Here is a 23,025-nt window from a genome sequence, read left to right as displayed (position 1 = left end):
GCCCAGTGTGTCACCCCATAAGCCATCCGATTGGAAGAAGGGACTTCAAAAGAATGAATAAAAAAATTCACAGTTAAGCAAAAATAAGAAAAAATGAATGGTGCTTAAGTTTTTCATATATATATATATAAATGTGTCTGTCCTTATTTGTGCAAATATCCTTGAAAAGGGAGACTTTTAAAATTATATGTATACATTTCGTAAGTATTTAATCATATTTTTTTGCAGCATCAAACTTTTCAAAAGTTTAATTAGTCTGAAAATTAAAGACACTGCCTTAAATGATACTTTGTGATCCACTGTCAGAGCTTGGCTATTTGATATCTTATAACAGCTCATTAAAAATTGAATTATATTCCTTGATAAGCTAATATGAGTCAAGTATATATATTTTTCATCTAAGAAATATTCCATTTATGTTGCTGCAAGAAAAATATAAAAAATAATTAAACTTTCAGTAGTTGTTAAATAACTTTTGACACGGAGTATACTGTTTATATGAACAATAAGAAAAGTAGTCTTGGGTCCTGAGTTTAGAAAGTTAAAGAACTATGAACACAATAGTGCGTACCAAAATAAGCATAGGAAGGAGGAAGAGGAGAAGGAGGGAAGGGAGGTGGGAAAGGAGGGGGGAAGACGAAGGTGGAGTTACAGAGAGAAGGGAAGCCTTCTCAGAAGAGAAGATTTCAACGCTTATAATGAGGAAACCCTTTCAATTGTTCTTGAATTAAATTATCTTTCTACTGTGAAGTAAAAAGAAAGACAAATAAATTCATTTCCCCAAGAAATAGGAAAATAAAATGTTAGTTTAAAATGAAATACATTAAAATTGTGCAGAACTTCACTACGAAACATGTTATTATATTATCTCAATGTTTTATTGAAATTCTCTCAACTTCATTAACACAAATTGCTGTTCTGCTTACTTTTCAGAACTGTAGGGAGGGTAAATGGGAAAGCATTTTGTAAGTAACTTGAAAAGTCTAAATGATAGCATTGCAATAAAAGAGAGAACAGAAAATATTGACAGATTAATGCCTTCCACAAAACAATTTAAAGGAAACATTAGCAGTAAATTTGCAGGATAAAATGGCAAAATTCTTGTGAACACATCAGACATGGAAGAGAACCAACCAGAAACATATTCTCAGAGTCTCTACTGGAATGAGTCTAAACTATAACAGGCTCTCTGGAAGAAACGTTTATATTCTAGACCAGTGATTTCATCCACCACATGCCTGTCACTTTGTCATACAATGGTGGCTTGTGTGTTGCTGTTGCTTGAAGAGATATCCTTGCTATTTCAAATGCCAGCAGGGTCGCCCAAAGTGAGTGGGTTTCAGTGAAGCTTGGAGACTAAGAACAGACACTGAGGATGTGGTTCCACCTTTTGGAGGAAGGAGCCATTGAATAACGTATGTATCACAGCTTAACTTGTGAAAGCCCGGTTTATAGAAGGCTATGTAGGACAGTGGGATCCCAAAATCTGTCTGCAGGAATCTCATCAGATTAAACTTCTTGCAGATCCCTCTGGCCACAGGTGAGGGACTTGAACAGCTTTACTATCAGACAGGGGTTACTGTAATCTTGATAATGGAGGATGAGACAAAGGTATAATATGCTACTTGATCTGCTGACATCCCCCTTGAAGCAACCAGAATGTACTCTCGGCATGAATATATACTTTCTTGTTCTATAACATTTAAAAAATATATTGATGGTGCTCTTTTCTTTCTTATTCTTTAGTTTTTCTTTATATTAATATCATCTTGTTTCTCTTTCATTTTATTTTGTTGTTGTTGTTTGCTCTGTTAGATTTCCCACCTTGTGAAGCACAGGAGTGGGTGCAGAGACACAATAATCAATGCAATGGATTATCAGGGATGGGGTTGGAGAGGGTGAAGGGCATTGGTGTGCAAACCGTGAATGCAGGAGTGGGAAGGGTGAATTAGAACTGATTGTGATGATATATAAACAACCATTTAGAAAAAGTGATTTAACTATAGAAGTGTAAGAAATGTAAATGTTACATAAAGAAAACTTCTAAAAATGAAACAAAACAAAATAGCACTGAACTTGACCAGTGGTTGCCCTGGGTTAAGGAGGAAAACTTTTTGCTCAGGAGGGTTTTGAGGTTATGTTTATGGTGGTGGAAAAATTTGAATAATTTGGAAAAGGATATCAATAATGATTGCTCAACATGAAAAGTATAATCAGTGGCACTGAATTATACATGTAGAAATTATTGAGTTGGAGAACATTTTATTGTGTATATTTGTGCCACAATTTAAAAAGCAATCCCACTAATAACAGTAAGTATCAGGAAGAAGAAAGTGTTCTAAAATTGATTGTGGTTTTGATTGTACAACTCTTTGATATGATGAAACTATTGATTTGTATCATATGTGGAAGTGGCAATAAAACGTTAAGAAACCCACTTTGTTCATAGCTTGAAAACACTATGCGATCCTGTAGGTCTAATGAATGGGAGCAGGATTTTTGTCAGATGGAGTCCTGGAAGATGGCCCCTTGGGTCAAAATGGGACTGAGCAGGAACTGATGTCTCTGAGGGGAGAAAGCCATGGTGATGCACGTCAGCTAAAGCCAGCAGGAGTGCAGGCATTGGGTCTACATTCGCTAGAGGAGGGTGTGCGATTCATGGTAAGGAGAAAAGGCTGAGAACATATACTAATGATCAGAACTGGAAATGTGTGAAGGGTTAATCTAGGAGGATTAGAAGTGGTTGAGAATAAAATGGACTCAAATGAAAAACCTGACTTGAATGGTTAAAACATGACTTGATCTGTCTCTTGACACACTTTGAGTTTGATTTGTTTTTTGATATTTTCTGTTTTTTGAACCGGAATTTATTTCTGTTATATTTTGTTAATGTTGGTAGTCTGCTTGACTCTCTGGAATGCATTTTTCTATGTTTTGGCATGTGTGAAATGCAGGATAGATGAATCTGTAGGGACTATAACTAGATTAAGTGCTCCTTGGGAGTAATGCAAGGGGGGAGGGTAGCTGATGTCAAAGAGTAAATGAAGGCAGACCATCTTTTGAAACTGACTATGGTAGTGATTGTACAAGACTGCTTGATGTGACTGAAAAATTTAATTATATGAATTGAATGGTACTAATTATGTCCTAATAAAATAGTTTAAAAATATAAATGGAACACATAAAGATTGACATCTATGGAATATGTGAGCTCAAATGGACTCTTATTGGTCATTTTAATCAAAAAGTCATATGATTTACTATGCTGGGAATACCACCAGAAGAAAAATGTCATGACATTCACTGTCAAAAAGGACATTGGAAAATTAATTTTTAAGAACAATGCTGCCTGTGATAGTATTATATCTACCCCTCTGCAATGAAATAAAATCAATAAAACTGTTATTCAAATGCATGTACCAACCACAAAAGATGATGAAATTGAAGAATTGTACCAAGGCCTTCAGTCAGAGTTTGATCAAACATGCAATCACGATGCATGGATAATTATTGGCAATCAGAATGTGAACGTTGGAAACAGAGTGAAAGGAACAGTGGATGAAAATATGGACCCGGTTAAAGAAACAAAGCTGGAGATCCCTTGATGGAATTTGACAAGACCATGGGCTTGTTCATAACAAATACTTTTTTCAACAAATCAAACATGGACTTTCCCAGTTGAAAGACTCAGAAATCAAATTGCCTGCATATGTGGCACAAGACAATGGAGAAGCTGAAAATCAGTTAAAGCAGCCCAAGAGATACATGTGGAACAGATCAGCAATTGACCCAATGTAAATCCAGGACAAAATTGAAGAAAAGTAAAATAATTTGAGGAGAGTTAAAACCCAACCTTTCGTCTACTCAAAAACAGATTCAACGCACTGAACACCAATGAAAGAAGACCTGATGATGGTAGGTGGAAATCAAGAGCATCATTCATGACGAAAGCAAAAGGTGATTACACAGGCAGGAGATAAAGAAACGTTCAAAGTGGATGTCAGAAGAGGCTGAAATGAAATGATGAAGTCGAAGAACTCAATGCAAAACTTCAAATGGCAACTTGAGAAGAAAAAGCAAAGCATTAACGTGAAATGTGTAAAGACCTAAAAGGGAAGTTCAGCATACCTGAAACTGGAAGAACTCAAGAAAAAAAATTCAAGCCTTGAGTATCATTTTGAATGAATCTATAAGTGAAACATTGAATGATGCTGGAAGCATCAAAAGAAGATGGAAAGACAACACAGAATCACTGTGCCAAAAAGGAACTAGTTGACCCTCCACCATTTCAGGAGGTTGCATATGAGAAAGAACCAACAGTGCCGAAGGAGGAAGTTCAAGCTGCATCAAACTTCCTTTACCATTAGCTACAAAGAAGGATCCGTGAATTGATGGGATACCAATTAAAGTCCTATGCGTCAGTACTGCTTCTAATGTTTCTAGCAACATACACACACACACACACACACATGCATACATTTGATGTCTTTGTGTGAATGAGTTTATGTGTCTGTGTGTAAATGTCAAATTCCATCCAGGATAAACATTTCTGCTCATCAAAACTTTGATGAAAAGACAAGCTTACTTTACAAATACTGGGGTAAACCAGTCACAAAACATGCATTTTTAAATTAGATGAAGCATTGGAAGCATTCACTCATCTTTGCCAGGAAATTCGGAGGACACCTATATGGTCAACTGATTAAACGAATCCATATTTGTACCCATTCCAAAGAAAGGTGACACTACAGCATATTCCAATTATAGTTCATTATCATTAATATCACAGGCTAGTAGAAATTTTGTGAAGATCATCCAGCAATAGTTTCAGCAGTACATTGACAGAGAAATGCCAGATGTTCAGATTGGATTCAGAAACGAATGTGGAATAAGGAATATCATTGCTGGTGTGAGTTGCATCTTGGCTGAAATCAGAGAACACTAGAAAAAATGTTTACTTGTATTTTTATTGACTATTTCAATGCATTTCTGAATGGATTTACAGTCTCAAAAACACTATATAGGGTTTCTATGAATCAAAATCAACTTTATGTCAGTGAGTTTGGCTTGGGGTGTTACATCCTCTCTACTTGGGAATTAGACACTGGAGGTCATGTGTAGACGTTTTGCAATAACTTAGATTTCAGATTAATTCTAGATTTGAATTGTTGACTACTAGAAAGCAGATAGAATAATAATATTCCACATATCTTGGATCACCCACATGAAACCAGATTTTAAGAATTAGACTTTTGTCACTAAAACAGGTAAGGTAACCCCGATTCAAAGCATGGTCTCTTCATCACTTCCTACGCCTGTGACAGTTGGACATTGAATGAAGAAAACCAAAGAAGAAACATTGCATTTGGATTATGGTGCTGGAGAAGAATATGAAAGTACCACGAACTTTCAAACAAACAAACAAATACAAACAAACAAACAAATACATCTGTCTTGGTAGAAATGCAGCCAGAATGTTCTTCAGAAGCAAGGATGGTGAAATTTAATGTCACATGCTTTGGACATGGTATCAGGAGAGACCTGGAAAAGATCATGCTTAGTACAACAACAAAATTGACTCTTGATAAGATGGATGGATACAATGGCTGCAAAAATGGCCTACAACAGAAGGGCAATAATGAGGATGGTGCCGAACGAGACAGTATTTTGTTCTGTGTCCGTAACAGTGTCACTAGGGGTCAGGACTAACTGGATGGGACAGAAGCATTAATGCACATCCTTATCTAGCACCCTTCCTCTGCTTAACACAGAAAGTTATGAAAAACTCAAAGACTTTTTGGGGGTGGATGGTAGGGAAAATGTGTTATATGTTTTGTCAATTGCACTAGGGGGAAACATGGCTTGACTTAGGCCAACCGATATAGGTGAGTTAGGATACAGTATGGGGTAACCATATAAGCCTCACAGATACCTTTTCTCATTTTAAACAAAGAAATATATTATGGTTCTATTTGAATGACTCCCTTATTTTCTGTGCACATTTTTTTTCCCACAATTAAGTGTTCTAGAATTCCCATTCTTGGCAATGTTACCCATATGCATTTTGATACATACATTTGAAGGCCTTTGGGTGGTCAATAAAGAGCAAGTAAGTATCTTCCTAATATCTTCTGTTTTCAGTCAAGATGTTGTCAATAATTCTCCTTATTCTACATTTTATTCTGAAGCAAGCTTGAATTTCAAGATGCTCCATGTCTAATTTTGGTTTTATTATCTTGAAGAGAATTTTATTTACAAGTGATATTAATCTTCTTTGGAATGGACACAAAGATGGATTTCTTCCCAGTCTATTTTCTAAGTAACTGTCTTCTGACATTTACTTTTAATTTTTATTTCTTTCCTGTTTTTGAAAATGATATTTTGCTTTCCACATGTATGATGTTCTTGATATCATTTCACAACTCCTATGGTCTTCTGTTCATTTAATATTCAATGAATGAAATCTGTTCTTAATGTTTTCTGTGTTAGATGAGATAGAGTCAAGGTCACACTTTGGTTCCATTGGTTTAATTTTAATTTTATTTTACTTTAATCTAAAATGTCATTTGAACAATTGGTATCCTGTTCCACAGACAGCTCTTGGCCTTGTTTTGGCTTATGGTGTTGAGCGTCTATACTCAATTGTATTGCTGTGCATTCTATCTAGTACGGTCCAGGCGTAAATTTTTGGCTTGTAGTGTTGAGCGTCTGTACTGAATTGTATTGCAGTGCATTCTATCTAGCACGGTCCAGGGGTAGAACTGCTATGTATGTTGCTGAAAAGTTATGTGCACCGGGAAAGTCCCTGGTGTTTCCAAATGCCGTCATGGGATAGACAGCGTCCTTTCTATCATCAGTGCCAGGTTGGGTTTGTTTTTTCCCCAAGTACAAATCATTTCACTTTGTTTCACATTTTTGCATTTCAATCAGATGTAATTATCAGTACATCTTGATTGCATGTTTGATTACTTTCAGATTCACCAGATTGGTAAAAGATAAAAAGCCAAGAAGTCCCAATGTTGGGAAGGTGTGGAGACACCTTCCCATTAAGTTGCCATTCTTTGTTTGTGGGAGTGAACATATCATGATGATTAAAAAAAAAAAAGAAAAGGTTGGTTGGCACTTTATTTCAAGTCCATGATCTTTAATTCCGCCTTATGGTGTTTCTTTTCCTTCAGAAACAGCAGCAACCAGAAACAGATAATGCAAATACATGTCCTCAATACAACTTCAACGTGAACTTGAATGTTCATAGAATCATTATTCATAATTACTCCAATTTGAAATAAATTCCATCAGCTAGAGAATTCATAAATGAATTATGATATATTATTCAGAAATTATAAGTGATCAATCACTGATACAAGCAACACAATGCATAACTTTCCAAATTAATATGTGAATTGAAAGGCATTTAGCATTGTTAAGGCTGTTTATAAAGTGAGGATAAGCTATAAAAATCTGTGAAAATAGAAATCAGGACAATAGTTCTCTTGAGAAACAAGAGTACTCAGAAAGGAACATGAGAATGCTCTCTGTATTTATGAGTATATTCTTAATTTTCATGGAAGGTTATGTTATATGAACTATACATTTCTTAACATTCATATAACAGTGTTTTGGCATTTTCTTGTACCTCAGTTTCCACCTCAAAACTAAAAATTGAAGCAGAAGTTAGAAAATTTTACTTTGTAAAATAACATTAAATTAAAGAAGATTAATGAATAGAAGTGAAAGTAAAGATTTAAGACACAAGATGAAAGTAATGAAAGCCAACATCCTTAGAAGGTAGTGGAAACTCTAGGGTAAAACTAACAATATAATAAATGTGAAAAGGATATTGGAAAATAGGAGAAGAAAAAAGATAACCAGGATAAATAAAAGCTGCAGCACAAAGGGTTAGGAAAGCAATGTTAATTTTATTTTCTCTCAAGAGAGGATTATGAATGCTAGAACAAAATTAATGCTCTGTAGAGTGACCAATTTATTCCATCGATCGATCACAGCATGTATATTATTCTTTGCTCCTGAGACTTTTGAAAAACTGTGTGTCTTCTATTTCTTACATAGTCTGACTCTTAAATCACAAATACAAGTGGTTTATGAAGTTATTTAAACCATGGTTCTGTAAAAGACTCAAGAAGAGAAAGAATTTGTCCAGCCTTTAACCTTTTAATATACCTTAAATCTGCTACATAAAGACAAGCAAACACCTTTATTAGAAATATTGGTTGAAAGGACCCTGTGGCATTTAGGAAATTTATTGTAAAAAAATAGAATTCCATTAGGTATTTTTATATGTTAATTGAGTTTATTCTTTTACTATACACGGGATTTATGGATAAGAACACTATCCCAATGAAATACTCATTAGAAGATGAATCCAGATACTACTAGCTAACAAAACAGAATTGCAATATATTTAGAGAATTGTTATTCTGTTTGGAAGCATAAAATAGTCTTGAAGGGCATGCTTACAACGCAAAAATTACCCTACACTACAAATCAAGGGTATATATTTGTTTCCAAACCATTTTATTGGTGGCTAATATATGTATCATGTCATTTTATAGTGCAACCACATCAAGCAGTATTGTGCAATTTCTACCACAATAAGTTGCAAAACATTTTCTTACTTCCTGAACTCCTTGATATATAAAGCTCTCCTTTAGCACCACCCCAGCCCCCATGTTCCCAAGAAACCCTTATTATGCTTGTTATCTTTATAGGTTCATCAATCCTGGGTTTCATATACCAAAAACCAGAAAAAATAAATAACACAAATTCAAGAGGGCTACCCACAATGACAAAATGCATCAGAGATAAGCCCAAATATTGAGAGTTGTTTAACCAGCTTATATCACTGCCTTTGTCCCTACACGTTGCAATACCACTGCTTCATTAACACAGGAATGCTTCATTGATGGGTTTTCTGAAGCCTCTTCAACCTATAATTGATCAAATGTGCTATCACGATGCCCGGTGACTACTGCTGACCAGAAAGTGAGGTGTGCAAGCAAAGAAGAAGGAAACACAGCCTTGGATTTGGAAACAATGCTGCCAGAGATGCCATTACAGACTTCTGCAATTCCAACAACTTATTCATTGACAATATCATTTTAGAAAGAAAGTAAATGATTACAATGCATTTGTTCCTTCCTAAACGACATAAAAAATGAATCAAGTAAACTATATCTATTGTGAGGGAAGATAGTTTCGTGTCATCAACCCAAACAATGCCAAGGGCTGGTTATAGAACAGAATAATTTCTTCTCTGTAAGTTCGACTTGAAGCTGAACAAAATTAAAACATGTCTATGTGAGAGAAATTTCAAACTTAGTATATTTCCCCTGATTTTAAGAGAGTCAAGAATTCATATGACACATTTGAGCAAGAATTCATATGACACATTTGACCGAAGACCAGAAGAGCCCTGTAATGACTTCAAAGACTTCAGCTATGAGGGAAGAAAAGGTATTAAAGACTCAGATGAAAACTCATTGCCATGAAGTCTATTTAAACTCAAAGTGACATTATAAAATAGAGCAGAACTGCCCATTTTGGTTGCAAGGCTTTCAATCTTTATGAAAGCAGAAAACATCTTCTCCCTCACAGAGGCTGCTGGTTTGAACCATCGATCATATGGTTAGTACCTCAACACATAATCCGCTATGCCACCCTCAAGTTGGGAGGGGGAGAGGGATCAAAATGAATGTCAGCAGAAATGGTGATTTTTTATTTTCTTGAATGTAGAGCAGCTAAAGCCAATTGAGGAAACAAACAAAAGAGCTGAGCAGAAAATTCCAAAGGACAGCTCAAGAGGACAAATTGAACTTTTATAATGATAATTACAAAGTACTGGAGTTAAAAAAAACAACGGAAGATTGCCCTTGGTACTTCTCAGGCTGAAATAATTAAAGAAAAGAAGAAACCAAGCCTCAATGAACAAAATATTTAACAGTGTGTGCACATGAAAAGAAGATGGAAAAAATTCACAGTGTAACTGCACCACAACAAACAAACAAAACAGATGGAAGTTCAATCTTTTCAGAAGAGAGAATATCATCAGAAATCAAAGGTACCAAAAGAAGAAATCCAAGATCGATTGAGGACACTGGTACAAGAAATAAGGCTGCAGGAATTGATATGATTCCAAATGAGATGTTCCCATAAATGGATATAATTCTGGAAGCATTCACACATTAGGCCAAGACATGTGGAAGCAGCCAACTTGTCATCAATTTGAAAGAGATCCTTATCTTTGCCAATTCCAAGGAAAGGTGATCTAAACGAATGAAGGAATTATTCAGCAATCTCATGAATACCAGTATGAAATACGGGAACATTTCTACTGAAGGTAATTCAAAAGTGCTTACAACAGTATATCATCAGGCAATTGTCTGAAATTTAAATTCTATTCAGAGGATGGTATGTGGATATTAAGAATATGGAACTGCTTTACTTGCTCAAAGTAAAGAAGACACGCTGAATGTGGTGATGCCCTGGTTATGCATTGGGCTACATTCCCAGATGGTCAGCAGTTTGAAACCATTGGCAGTTCTGTGGGAGATAGACAGTGCTTTCTAGTTCATAAACAGCTGCAGTCTAGGAAATGCACAGGGATCACTATGAGTCACACTGACTTGATGGCAGTGAATTTGATTTGGTTTGGGATCAAAGAATAGAGCCTTCAGCATGGTTTGCATTTTAACATATAGAAAACTAGAATCTTCTCAAGTGGCCAATAAATGACATCATGATAAATGGAGGAAATACAAAAATTGTCAAGAATTGTATATTGCTTCCACCCACAAACAATGTTCAGGGAAGCAGCAATCAAGAAATAAAGCAGCACATTGCTTTTGGCAAATCTGCTACACAAGAGCTGTTTAATGTGCCAAAGGACTCTTGAATTATGATGTTGATAGAGGATACTGGGTCTTTCATGGACTATTCAAAGAATCAGAAAGATTAAAGAAATATGTCTACAAAAATGTATAGCCAAACTCTACCTTGGAAGAGAGGATGGCAAGACTTCTCATGGGGTTTGCACTTGTCTCAGAAAGGAGCAATCTCTGGAGAAGGATATGATACTTGGGTAAAGTACAGGGGCTCTGAAAAGGAGTAAGAGGGACCCACAATCAGACAGATGGACAAAATGGTTGTGACAGTGGGCCCAAAGACAGACATGGTGGAGCAATGGCTAAGTACTTGGATGCTAACTGAAAGGTTAGTGGTTGCAAACTCTCTGAAGCTCTAGGGGAGAATGGCTTGACAATCGCCTCCAATCAGGATTATATTATAGTCAAGAGTTCGTTTTACTCAGCTAATGATTGGCTATGAATCAGACTCAACCTGATAAACAATGACAACATTCTTTCTCACAGCCACTTAAGTAATGATATTTACCAGTAGTGTTTCAACCTACCTTAAAATGAGTTATATGCACATATAAGTCTTTATATTTTTGGCAAAATATATTTTGGCTCAAATGTTCAGGAGTCCTTGAGAAAGCAATTATCCTAAAAGTACCAAATGGGAGGAAGACAAAAATCTAGTACAATCACAATGCAAATTGCACATATTAATATAAATGACAGCCTTTTTGAATTGAGTTGATATTTGGCTGGCCAAAGTGCCTCAAACATCTTTCTGCTCTTTATCATCAAAGTCCAAAATGTTTTTTTAAAAAGTACATAGTTGTGTATTGAGGTAGTTCAGAATTTTTCAAGTAAGCACTTTTTTTATTTTCGTAAGATATTAAACATACATAAAACTGGATACAGAATCGTGAAAGTATAGGACTGAAAAGGCTTAGATCATAAGTAAACTTTACATATTTCCTTATTTGTAAAGCAAGGGTTAAAATGATGGCCTACCTCAGAGTATTTCAGGAAGATTAAAGGAGATGCAGGAGTGTGGGTTGTAACATAGCATTAATCAATACTTACATTAGATTGATAGATGTCTCAATATTTAAAATACATGGATAAATGGTTTAAACCTACTCAGGGGCATGATAGAATACAGACCTGGAATGTTGCATTGGTAAAGATTCAAAGAAGAAACGAACTCTGCTGCTGAGTCGATTGGAACTCACAGCATCCGGAGGGGAAAACCCTAAGAGGACGTTTCATTTGTTAACATATGCAGTTCTCATGAATCAGAATAAACACACAGCAAAGAGGTTTTGTGTTGTTTTAAAGGGGACCGAAATCATGAGTGCTGCCCCTAAGATATCTGTTACATACATAAGTAAACCAAACAACGCTCTTTCTGAGGAGGTCTTGTTTTTGTTAGGTGCCATTGAGTTGACGGTGACGCACTGGGAAGCCAGGTTCAAGGGAACATAACACTAGTTGGTCTTGTGCTGTTCATATGCTCGTGTCAGGGAACCAATCCATCTATTTCCCCTTTTCACTGCCCTTACACTTTGCCAAGAATGATGTCCTTCTGAAGTAACTGGCCTCTCTTAGTAACATATCCAAGACGGATGAGCAGAGCTTTCTCCATTCTCATTTTGTAGGAACTTTCTCGCTATACCTTTTCCATGAGAGATGATTTGTTTGGGGGAAAGTCCATGGTATGTTCATATTCTTCTTCCTTAACAGCATACTTTGTATGTATCAATTCTCTTGTTTTCCATGGTCACTGTCCAACTATCATACACATAGAAATTGATTGAAAAGGCCATGGCTTAGGTCAAGTGAAGCTTGTTCTTCAAAGTAACATCTTTGCTCTTGAACATTTTTAAGAGGTTTTGTGCAGCAGATTTTTCCAATGAAATGGTTTATTTGATTTATTGATCGCTCCTTTAATCGGCATTAATTGTGGATTCAGGTAAAATGAAGTTCTTGACCACTTCAATATTTCCACTGTTTATAATATTGTTGTCTATTATTCCATTATTGAAAATGTTTTTCAGACATTGAGTTACAATGATACGTACTGAAGGCTTTTGTATTTAATTGTTATCAGTGTTTCAAGTCATTTTTAACTTCAACAAGCCAGGTGTGTCTTTTGTATTTTGTAGGTTTATCTGGCATGTCTTCATATAATGCAGTTGGATCATTTGCTCAGAATGCAGATTGAATAACTATGGTAAATTCAAACAACCTGTTAATTTTTTGTTCAGTGTAAACTCCATAAGATTGGATATTTTTTCTCTTTTGTTGCCAGTTTCTAGTAGATATCACATAATGATAAACACCTACTAAATAGAGTGATAGGTTAACATTTCATTAGATAAAGAATTCACATAATGATTATGATATATAATATGCATTCAATAATTTTGCTTTTAAAAGATCATTGTTCTCAACAATAGGAGATTATTAAGACCCAAAATCAGAAAATATATTATTTTTTAGGCTGCCTGGGCATTATGATCCAGGATATATACTAAGCTGTTTTACAGATTATCCTCTAATGGAGCCATGTGGGATAAATCATACCCCCTTCTTATAGATTAAGAAACTGAAAGGACTGGCTTTGGTTAGGGTGATAGAATCAGTGGAGTCAAAGTTATAAGATGCCAAAGCTATTATCCTCTGTTATGATGCTGAAATATCAGTTCATTTATCTCTGAATGCCTCTTATGCATCACAATGCATGATGTACAAAATAAATCCCAAATTTTACATACAAATCACCAAACTCAAATCCATTCAACAAATAGAAATCCTACAGAATAGGGTAGAATTTTCCACAAAGTTGTTAAGCCCGTAATTTCTTTACAAAGGCAGACTGTCTCATTGTTTTCCAAAGATTAGTAGATAGGTTCAAATTACTGATTTTCAATTAGTAGCTTAATGTGCTCTTTGTACAATATACTCACTCACTGGCACCAGACAATACAGTGACCCTCTAGGACAGGGTAGACCTGCCCTTGTGGGTATCTCAGACTGTAAATCTTTACAGAAGTAGAAAGCCGTGTCTTTTTCCTATGGGACAGCTAGCTAGTGGTTTCAAACAGCTAACCTTGTTGTTACCAGGCCAAGGTGTAACCACTAAGCCACCAGTTTTCCTTGCAGTATATACAGTAGACCTATATAATAAATGCTTGTTAAGGGAATTGCACCTAGATCATGCTGAACTGTAGGTTTGTTAAAAGAAAATATTCCAGACACAGTTGAAGTAATTTCCTACATGAAATAAATTCAGTTAATGAGATTGATCCTTATTCTGCTTTATGAAAGCACTAAAAATTCTTCGTGGCCTTCAGAAATAAATTATCAAATACAGTTTGGCACATTGTAGAGGTACAAAAGCTAATATGAAAGTTATTCTAAATACTATATTGATCTGTTTCCATCTTCATGGTCCAATCACAGAAATTAATATTGCATATGAAGCCAATTTCATCTTAACCTACTAAGTACTTTTTAGACTTTTTATATAACATCATAATGCCAAATTTTTTGTTATTGGATTTCAATCTCTGAGGAAAAATGCTTTCAATTGTCCAAAATGATTAGTGTATCGATGTACTTCAGTTTTGACATACTTTCCTGTTATTATACTTATCTCTATAGATCTTCTATTATGGAATTTAAAAATATAAAAGATTCCACTTTACTTACTCTTAAGTGTGCATAAAGGAAAAAATGAGGTTGGTCCAAATGACATGAAAAAGACTTTCCCTAAGTAAACTTTTAAAAATGGATGCTCTGTAGCTTTCCTTTTTTCTAATCTTCAAAATGTACCTGTTTGTTGTAAAATATATGAGGAGAGTGGGGAAACCATTGCTTAAATGCTCTATTCATTGGCATTCGGGTAATCAGTTTCAGACAATATGATGATGGTTTTAAGTGTGTATACTTTAATTGCTGCAGTGTGTTACGTGATTGTACCTTTATAACAAAAATTTTTATGTCAGTTTGAAGGAATTTTCAAATGTGGTTAAAATATATATTTTTGGGTTGAAAAGTGAAGCTTATTTAAACTTCAAGATGAGGAGGGGAAAGATTCTGTGAAGACAAACACCTTTCTTGATTTATGATGAATAAGAAGCATTTCTTTCTAATCTTTGAATTAGATTGTCTTTTAAAGTTGGGTAGTTCTCTTGAATAGCTCTGGGTCTCACGTTCTACATCTGATACCATATCAGATATGTTCTAACAAGCTGGTGCTAGTGAGCACTTAGCGAGTAACTTTTTCCATCTTAACTGCATTCCTGGTTTATCTGCCTCACTTCTCAAATCTCACATTTAAAATAGATATATCTTTTCAAAAATATTACCCAAGACAGCCTTTAAACCTTAAAACAAAATTATGTCTTTTAGTCTTTGTTAAGAACAACATTTTAACTTAATTAGATGGAAATCTCTACCTTGAGCAGTGTGATTTTCTTAGAACAATCGATATGCAATCAATTAAATCTGCAAAGATCTCAAATTAGAAAACATAAAGGGAATGAAGTGATGAGAAGATGCAAATTGGAAAGAAGGACAAAAACACCTAAGCCTTGAATTTCCATTTCGAGGATTCTGTAAGATATGGAACAATCCCAGAAGAAGCAATGTGATAAGAAGCACTGCACAAAACCCTTACATCTAAAAGAATTGATTAGTGTTCAACTATGTCAGGAGGCAGAACATGATTGAAAGCCAATAATATTGAAGGTTGAAGTCCAAGCTGCACTGGATATATGGGGGAAATATAGAAACTGACAGATTACTAATTGAGATATTTCAAAAAGCAAACTTAGCATTGCAGTGCTCACCAGTCTATGATAAGACCTGGTGAAGAGACAATGACCTGGAGGACACCCTGACTCACACCAGCTCCGATGCTCTGACCGAATGAGGAAAGTATTTGAAACAAATCATCGTTATTGGACAGAAGTTAATTTTGAAAAAATAATCAAAAAATAAAACACACACACACAAAAATACCCCTCAAAATAGTTGCAACACAATGACCAAGGGAACTCTCAGAAATGCAAAGCTGATTCAGAAGAAAACATAGAATGAAATATTTTATTGCTTGCATCATATTGATCTTGGCGGAAAACAGGGTATTATTAAGATTTTTTCTGTATTTAAAAAATTTATTTATTTATAATCACTTTACTGGGGGCTCATACAACTCTTATCACAATCCATACGTCCACCCATTGTATCAAGCACATTTGTACATATCTATGAAAAATAATTTAACTGTGTGGATGATAACATGTTATAGTTACCATGTTGATGAATGAGAATCCCAGAACACTAATTGTTCTCATGTGAAACCTGTAATTAAACCAAGAAGCAACTTAAAAAAAAAAGGTGGGGAAGAGGACTGACACAACATGCTTCAGAATCAGGAAAGGTGAGAATCAGGGTTGAGTATTTCAGCATACACATTGAGTCTATAATGGGATCAAGCACAGGGGCCATTGTGAAGATGGTGGAGGACTGGGCAATGTTTCACTCTTTTGTGCACGAGATTTGTATGGGGAGAACTGACTCGATGGCACCTAACAACAACAATTCATTCTGTGTGCAGAAAGGCTGATTGGTCTGAAGATGAACTCCACATCAGAACTGGAAGAAGGGACAGTAACACTCTTCAATACACAGATGATACAAGCTTGCTTGACAAAAGCGAAGAGGACATGAAACTCGTTCAAACGAAGATCAAACACTGCATCCTTCAGTATGGACACCACCTGAACATGAAGTAAAATACATTTAAAAATGAAAAAAACCTTCATAACTGGATTAACACACATCATCATCATGATAACCAGAGAAACAATTAAAGTTGTCAAGCATTTCATTTTACGTGATATACAAAGTCCATTGAAGCAGTCGTTAACAATTCAAACAATATATTGGATTGTGCATATCTCCTTCAAGTACCTCTTTAAAGGATTAAAAAGTAAATGTTGCATCTTGAAGACTAAGGTACCTCTAACTCAAGTACTGCTATTTCCAATAGCCTCTACTGCATGCACAGCACTTGTCTATCAGTTTGCCCTGCATTAGTAGCTTTTCTGTTACTGTGATATTTTATTTCCAACACCCAAAGGGACAACCAAGGTGAATAGGTTTCAGCAGAACTCCCAGGCTAAGGATAGATTAAGGAGACAGAGATAGATTAAGAATAGATTGTTTCTGAAAATTAACCAATGGAAATTTTATGAATAGCTGCAGAACATTGTGAGACACTGAAAATTGTGAGATACATAAACAACACTGGTATACTATGAAATATAATGCTGGAAAAGGAGTTATTCACGTAAGAAGATACTAAGCATATAAGTAAGGAGGCGGTTCTTTCTCAAAGTATGTTGCTCTTAGGTACCATTGAATTGGTTCTGCCTAATAGTGGTCTGATGTACAACAGAATGAAACACTGCTGATCATGAGCCCACCGATACAGTCGCTGCATCAATCCATCTTGCCAAAGGTCTTCCACTTTTTCACTGCCCTACTATTTTTCCAAGCATTATAATTTCCCAAAGGACAGGTCTCTGCTGATAAAATGTTGAAAGTACATGACACTAAGCCTTATAATTCTTGCCTCTTAGGAGCATTCTGGATGCAGTTTTTAAAATCATTTTATTAGGGACACATACAAATCTTATCAAAATCCATACATACATTCATTGTGTCAAGTACATTTGTACATTCGTTGCCCTCATCATTCTCAAAATATTTGCTTTCTAGTTGAACCCTTGGTATCTGCACCTCATTTTCCCCTCCCTCCCTGCTCCCCCCTCCCTCATGAACCCTTCATAATTTATAAATTAGTATTATTTTTTCATGTCTTACACTGTTCGATGTCTCCCTTCACCCACTTTTCTGTTGTCCATCCCCCAGGGAGGGAGGATATATGTAGATCCTTGTAACCAGTTTCCCCCTTCTACACAACCTTCCTTCTACCTTCCTGGTATTGCCACTCTTACCACTGGTCATGAAGGGTTCATCTGTTCTGGATTCCTTGTGTTTCCAGTTCCTATCTGTACCAGTGTAAATACATCCTCTGGTCTAGCCAAACTTGTAAGGTAGAATTGGGATCATGATTGTGGGGGGAGGAAGCATTTAAGAACTAGTGGAAAGTTATATGTTTCATCATTGCTACGCTGCACCATGACTGGCTCATTTACTCCCAGCGACCCTAATGTAAGGCGATGTCCAGTTGTCTACAGATAGGCTTTGGGTCCCCACTCGGTACTGCCCCTCAATCTCAATCATATGATTTTTTATGATTGATATCTGACCCCTTCGACACCATGTGATCATACAATCTGGTGTGCTTCTTCCATGTGGACTTTGTTGCTTCTCAGTTAGATAACCACTTGTTTACCTTCAAGCCTTTGAGACCCCAGACACTATATCTGTTAATTGCTGGCACCATCAGCTTTCTTCACCATATTTGCTTATGCACCCGCTTTGTCTTTAGTGATCGTGTTTGGAAGGTGAGCATCATGGAATGCCAGTTTAATAGAACAAAGTGTTCTTGCATCAAGTAGTATTTGAGTGGAGGCCAAATGTCCATTTATGACCTTAATACCAAACCTATAAATATATGTGCATAGATATATTTTCCCATCCTCATAAATAAATATATTTGCATATGTCCATGCCTTTATTTAGACCTCTATAAATATCCTTTGCCTCCTAGTCTTCTTTTGTCTCCCTTATTCAATGTGTCAATGTTTACACTCATAAGATATTATTGAAAATACCATGGCTTGGATCAGCACACGTTAGTCCCCAGAGGATAGTCAATCATAATGGAAAGGATGGAGTAAAGCCTCTGGAACTTCACTTGCTGCTAGAGCAAACCCCAAAATAGCTGGAAACATCTATTAATGATCAGAACTGCGAATGTATAATGTATGAATCTAATAAAATTTGAAATCATGAAAATATAATGAAATTCATAATGGCTAATATCCTAGGCGTTGGTGAGCTGAACTGGACTGAGCGGGCCTGTTGTTGTGTCAGCCATGTGGTTTCATAAACCAGGAATGGACAATTCAAGAGTGTTGACATGCCATTCATCATCAGAAAGGACATTTCAATGTCTATCTCTGATGGGATACTCTCTGTACACATAAAAGAAAAACCAGACAATACAGATATAATTCAAATGTATGCCTTAACCACTAAAATTATTTTTAAAAGAAAGATTTTATCAATGTGTGCAGTCTAAAATTGATCAGACTTACAATCAAGATAATTATTGGATTGGGATGCACAAGTTGGAAGCAAAGAGGACGGAACAACAGTTTGAATATATAATCTTGGTGATAGAAACAAAATTGCAAAACTAATGATATATTTTTGCAAGAACAAGGACTTCATCTTTGAAAATGCTATGTTCTAAAAATATAATTGGTAACTTTACACCTGTAATTTTTCTGATGGAATACACAGAAAATAAATTTTCTATATCCATGGAGAAAGACCATGGAGAAACTTAAGACGCTCAGCCAAAATAAAGCCAGGAGCATATTGTGGAATAAACCATCAGTTGTTCATATTATAAATTACATGATGAGGACAACAAATGTGCTTGACACAATGGATGGATGTATGGATTGTGGTAAGAGCTGGAAGTATCCCCCCCAGATGATTTAAAAGGAATAAAAAACAAACAAAACAAAGAGTACAAGAAAGAAGGGGGGTATTGAACATATAATGGCCAGTAAAACAAACTTGTATTGGAAGAAACACAGACAGACTTCTTAGAAGGGAGAAGAAAAAGACTTCATCTCACATATTTTGGACTTGTTATCAGCAAACAGTTCCTAGGCAAACCTACACCAATCTCAACACCTTAGATGCCACTTGGCTTTTACTTCCAATGTATGCAGTGACTTAGAATCAGCCAGCTTCCTGTCAAAAAACACTCAACTTTCCCCCTTCCTTGAGTTGAGAAGTTCATGTGTGTGTAGCAGGGCTCACTGTGAAAGCTCTTCCAGATAACCGGGTTCCAAAGAAAAAGCAAACTGGATGAATAGAATGATACAATCCTAGTCTGAGTTTAAAAAAAAAATGACTAGTGTGAACAATGTCTTTTCTGGAAAGGAGTTAATGATTGGGAAAAGGCAAAAAAACTGTTATATCAATTGATGACTCTTTATAAGAAAATGTGTAGCAAGCGGAAAGGGAAAGTATTTTCTTTCATCCACAATAGTGATTCTCATGTTCTAGAAACTATAAGGAGACAAACAAAGGTCCAACCCTTCATTGGGTATGAGTTCTATATCATGTTTCCTTCCTTTGTTTTTAATCCCCTCTGGTTCTTCTGATTTCTTGTTGGAGATACCTAGAGAAACAAAAGAAAAGAAAATATCTGAACTAGCTACACTGTATAAAATATTACAGAAACTGAATAAAAAGTAGAATTCCTGGAGTTTCCAAGGTACCTTGCAGGAAGAGACAGAGTGCAGCATTCTCAAAGTGAATCTACACAACTTGTAATCTCACTGGAATGACAAGAGCAGTAGGATGTAATAACAAGGACTATAGAAATGACAGTATCCGTAGCATGGAGATTTCATTTTTAGATTGAAAACCCCAGTTTCAAGCAGTTTTGACAGTGTGATTGAATCCTGTCTCTAAAGATTTTAAGTAATTCATCTTCAGAAAATACATAAACTATATGCAAACCTAAGTTTTCTCAGATGGGCACTAATATAGCTAGCTAATGGTGGCATTTACCTCCATGAAGTCATTATAATGTCTAAGTGTGACAATGTAATAAACTATTTAGCACATTTTCTGTGATGCATTGAACCCTCTGGAAATATGAACTATTCATAATATTAGTATAATTAAAATGCATGATTGATAAAATTGTGACTGAATCCTTCCATGGTCAAAATCTTTCCTTCTTAATACATTTTGCCGAACTATAATTCATATATATGAAAATTGAACTTTCAAAGTATGCAGTTCAGTGGTTTTAATATATTCACTGAGTATTCCAACCAGCCACACGATCTCATTTTATAAAATTATTATCATCCCCTAAAGAAATTCTGTACCCATAAACTGTGACTCCCTTGTCATTTTCCAGCCCCACCACCAACTCTGAATATCATTCATCTAATTTCTATACGAAAAGCATGTTTCCCAACCTAATGGTCATCAGGTAAACTACAACTCTTTGGTTGCATACTGAGGTAGTTAGTTTATTGTGCCAACCTGGCCGATAAATAGATGTGGGATTAATTGAAGGACAGAGAACTAAATGGCTCAGCGAGCCTTGCCTTTCTTGTCTCTTGCTCTTTGATCATAGGAGTAGTGTGCAGCTGCCTTGCTTGTTCTGTGCCTCCATGTGCAAGCTACACTACCTGTGGGGCACCTAACCCGTGGAAGGTGTCACTGTAATTTGAGGTTCCTTCAAGACCTGCTTTGCCACACCATTGGACTTTACATCTCTTGAGCTGGGGACTGTCAGACCCTGTCATCTGGCTGACTGTTGGTGATCTACTTGCTGTTTGCTGCCTGTGCCCGGATAGCCTGAATTGCTCTACAGAGGTCTACCCGGCAACCCTCAAGACTTGAAGGACTGCCAATGTCTCACAACTGTCTCATGGGAGTGAGTTGCTCTGAGCCATTCGTACTGCTTTATAGATTAATTAACTGTTTATTTCTTATGCTATCGATGTGTATAAATATATATAATTATTAGTGTTCTGGTTTTGTTTCTCTAGAGAACCCTGTCTAACACAAATACCATTGACTTGGTTCTGACTCATTGCAACTCTCTACGTACAGGATAAAACACTGCCTGACACTGTGCCACCATGAAATTATTGCGATGTATGAGTCTATGGCTGCAGCCACTGTTTCAATACATCTTGTTCTGAGTCTTGCCTCTATTTTATTATGCATGATATCTCAGGAACTGTTCTATCTTGTTAACATATTCCAAGTCCACGAGACAAAGTATTGATAGCCTAATTAAAGGTGTCTTCTTACTGTACCTCTCCCAAGATATACTTGTTATTCTGGCAGTTCATAGTACTTCCAATAATCTTCACCATAATTCATATGAACTTTGTCCTTTTTCATTGTGAAACTTCAAATGCTCAAACTCAGATCAACCTTGGGCTCCACGGAAGGAAACCCTGAAAGGTTCTGTGCCATCCCCACAATTGTTCCTAGGCCCGAGCCATGGATGCAGTCACTGTGTCAATCCAACCTATCAAGGGCCTTCACCTTTTTCACCACCCGTCCACTTTACCAAACGTGGCCTGAGACTGGGTTGTCCGGGCAACATGTCCAAAGTAAGATAGAGTCTTGCCATCCTTGCCTCTAAGGAGCCCTTTGGCCTCACTTCTTCAAATACAGATCTCTTTGTCCTTTTAGCAATACATGGCCTTTAAAATATCCTTCTCTCTAGCACCACAATTCAAATGCACCTGTTCTTTTATGGTCATCCTTGTTCAATGTCCAACTTTCAAATACATATGATGCAATTCAGAATACCATGGCATGGGTCGGGCGCACCTGGGTCCTCAAAGACACATCCTTGCTCATCAATAACTCTAACTAATCTGTGCAACAGCTTTACCTAATGCATTCCATGAGCATTCACTGTGGTTCCAAGGAAGACAACATGTTTAACAACTTCAGCCTCTTCTCCATTTATCATCAGGTTACCTGTTGGTCCACTTATGAGACTTTTGGTGTTCATTAAATTGAACTTGTAAGTGACCCTTGACCTTCATCCTCCCCATGAACCCTTATTGTACTTGCTGGCTCATCAACCCACGGTTTCATATACTGAGAAACAGAAAACCATATAAAAAATTCAAAGGGGTCTACTCTAAATGACGAAAGACATCAGAGATAAACCCCAGTATGAAAATAAAAAACAAATAAAAAACATGGAAAGTGTTGAAAACCAGATCAGGCCCAACATTATCAGAGGAAGTATCAAATAACTTTTTACATTTATGTACAGTTTTGGTTTGCTTACAATAAATTTGAATCAATGTTAGTCTTCCTTACATTGAGTTATAATCCATACTTAAGACTATAACCTTTCATCAGCAATTGTTTCAATTCT

The sequence above is a fragment of the Tenrec ecaudatus genome, chromosome 3 (assembly GCF_050624435.1).
Source record: "Tenrec ecaudatus isolate mTenEca1 chromosome 3, mTenEca1.hap1, whole genome shotgun sequence".
Classification (NCBI taxonomy): Eukaryota; Metazoa; Chordata; class Mammalia; order Afrosoricida; family Tenrecidae; genus Tenrec; species Tenrec ecaudatus.
Note: the sequence above shows the minus strand (reverse complement) of the source record.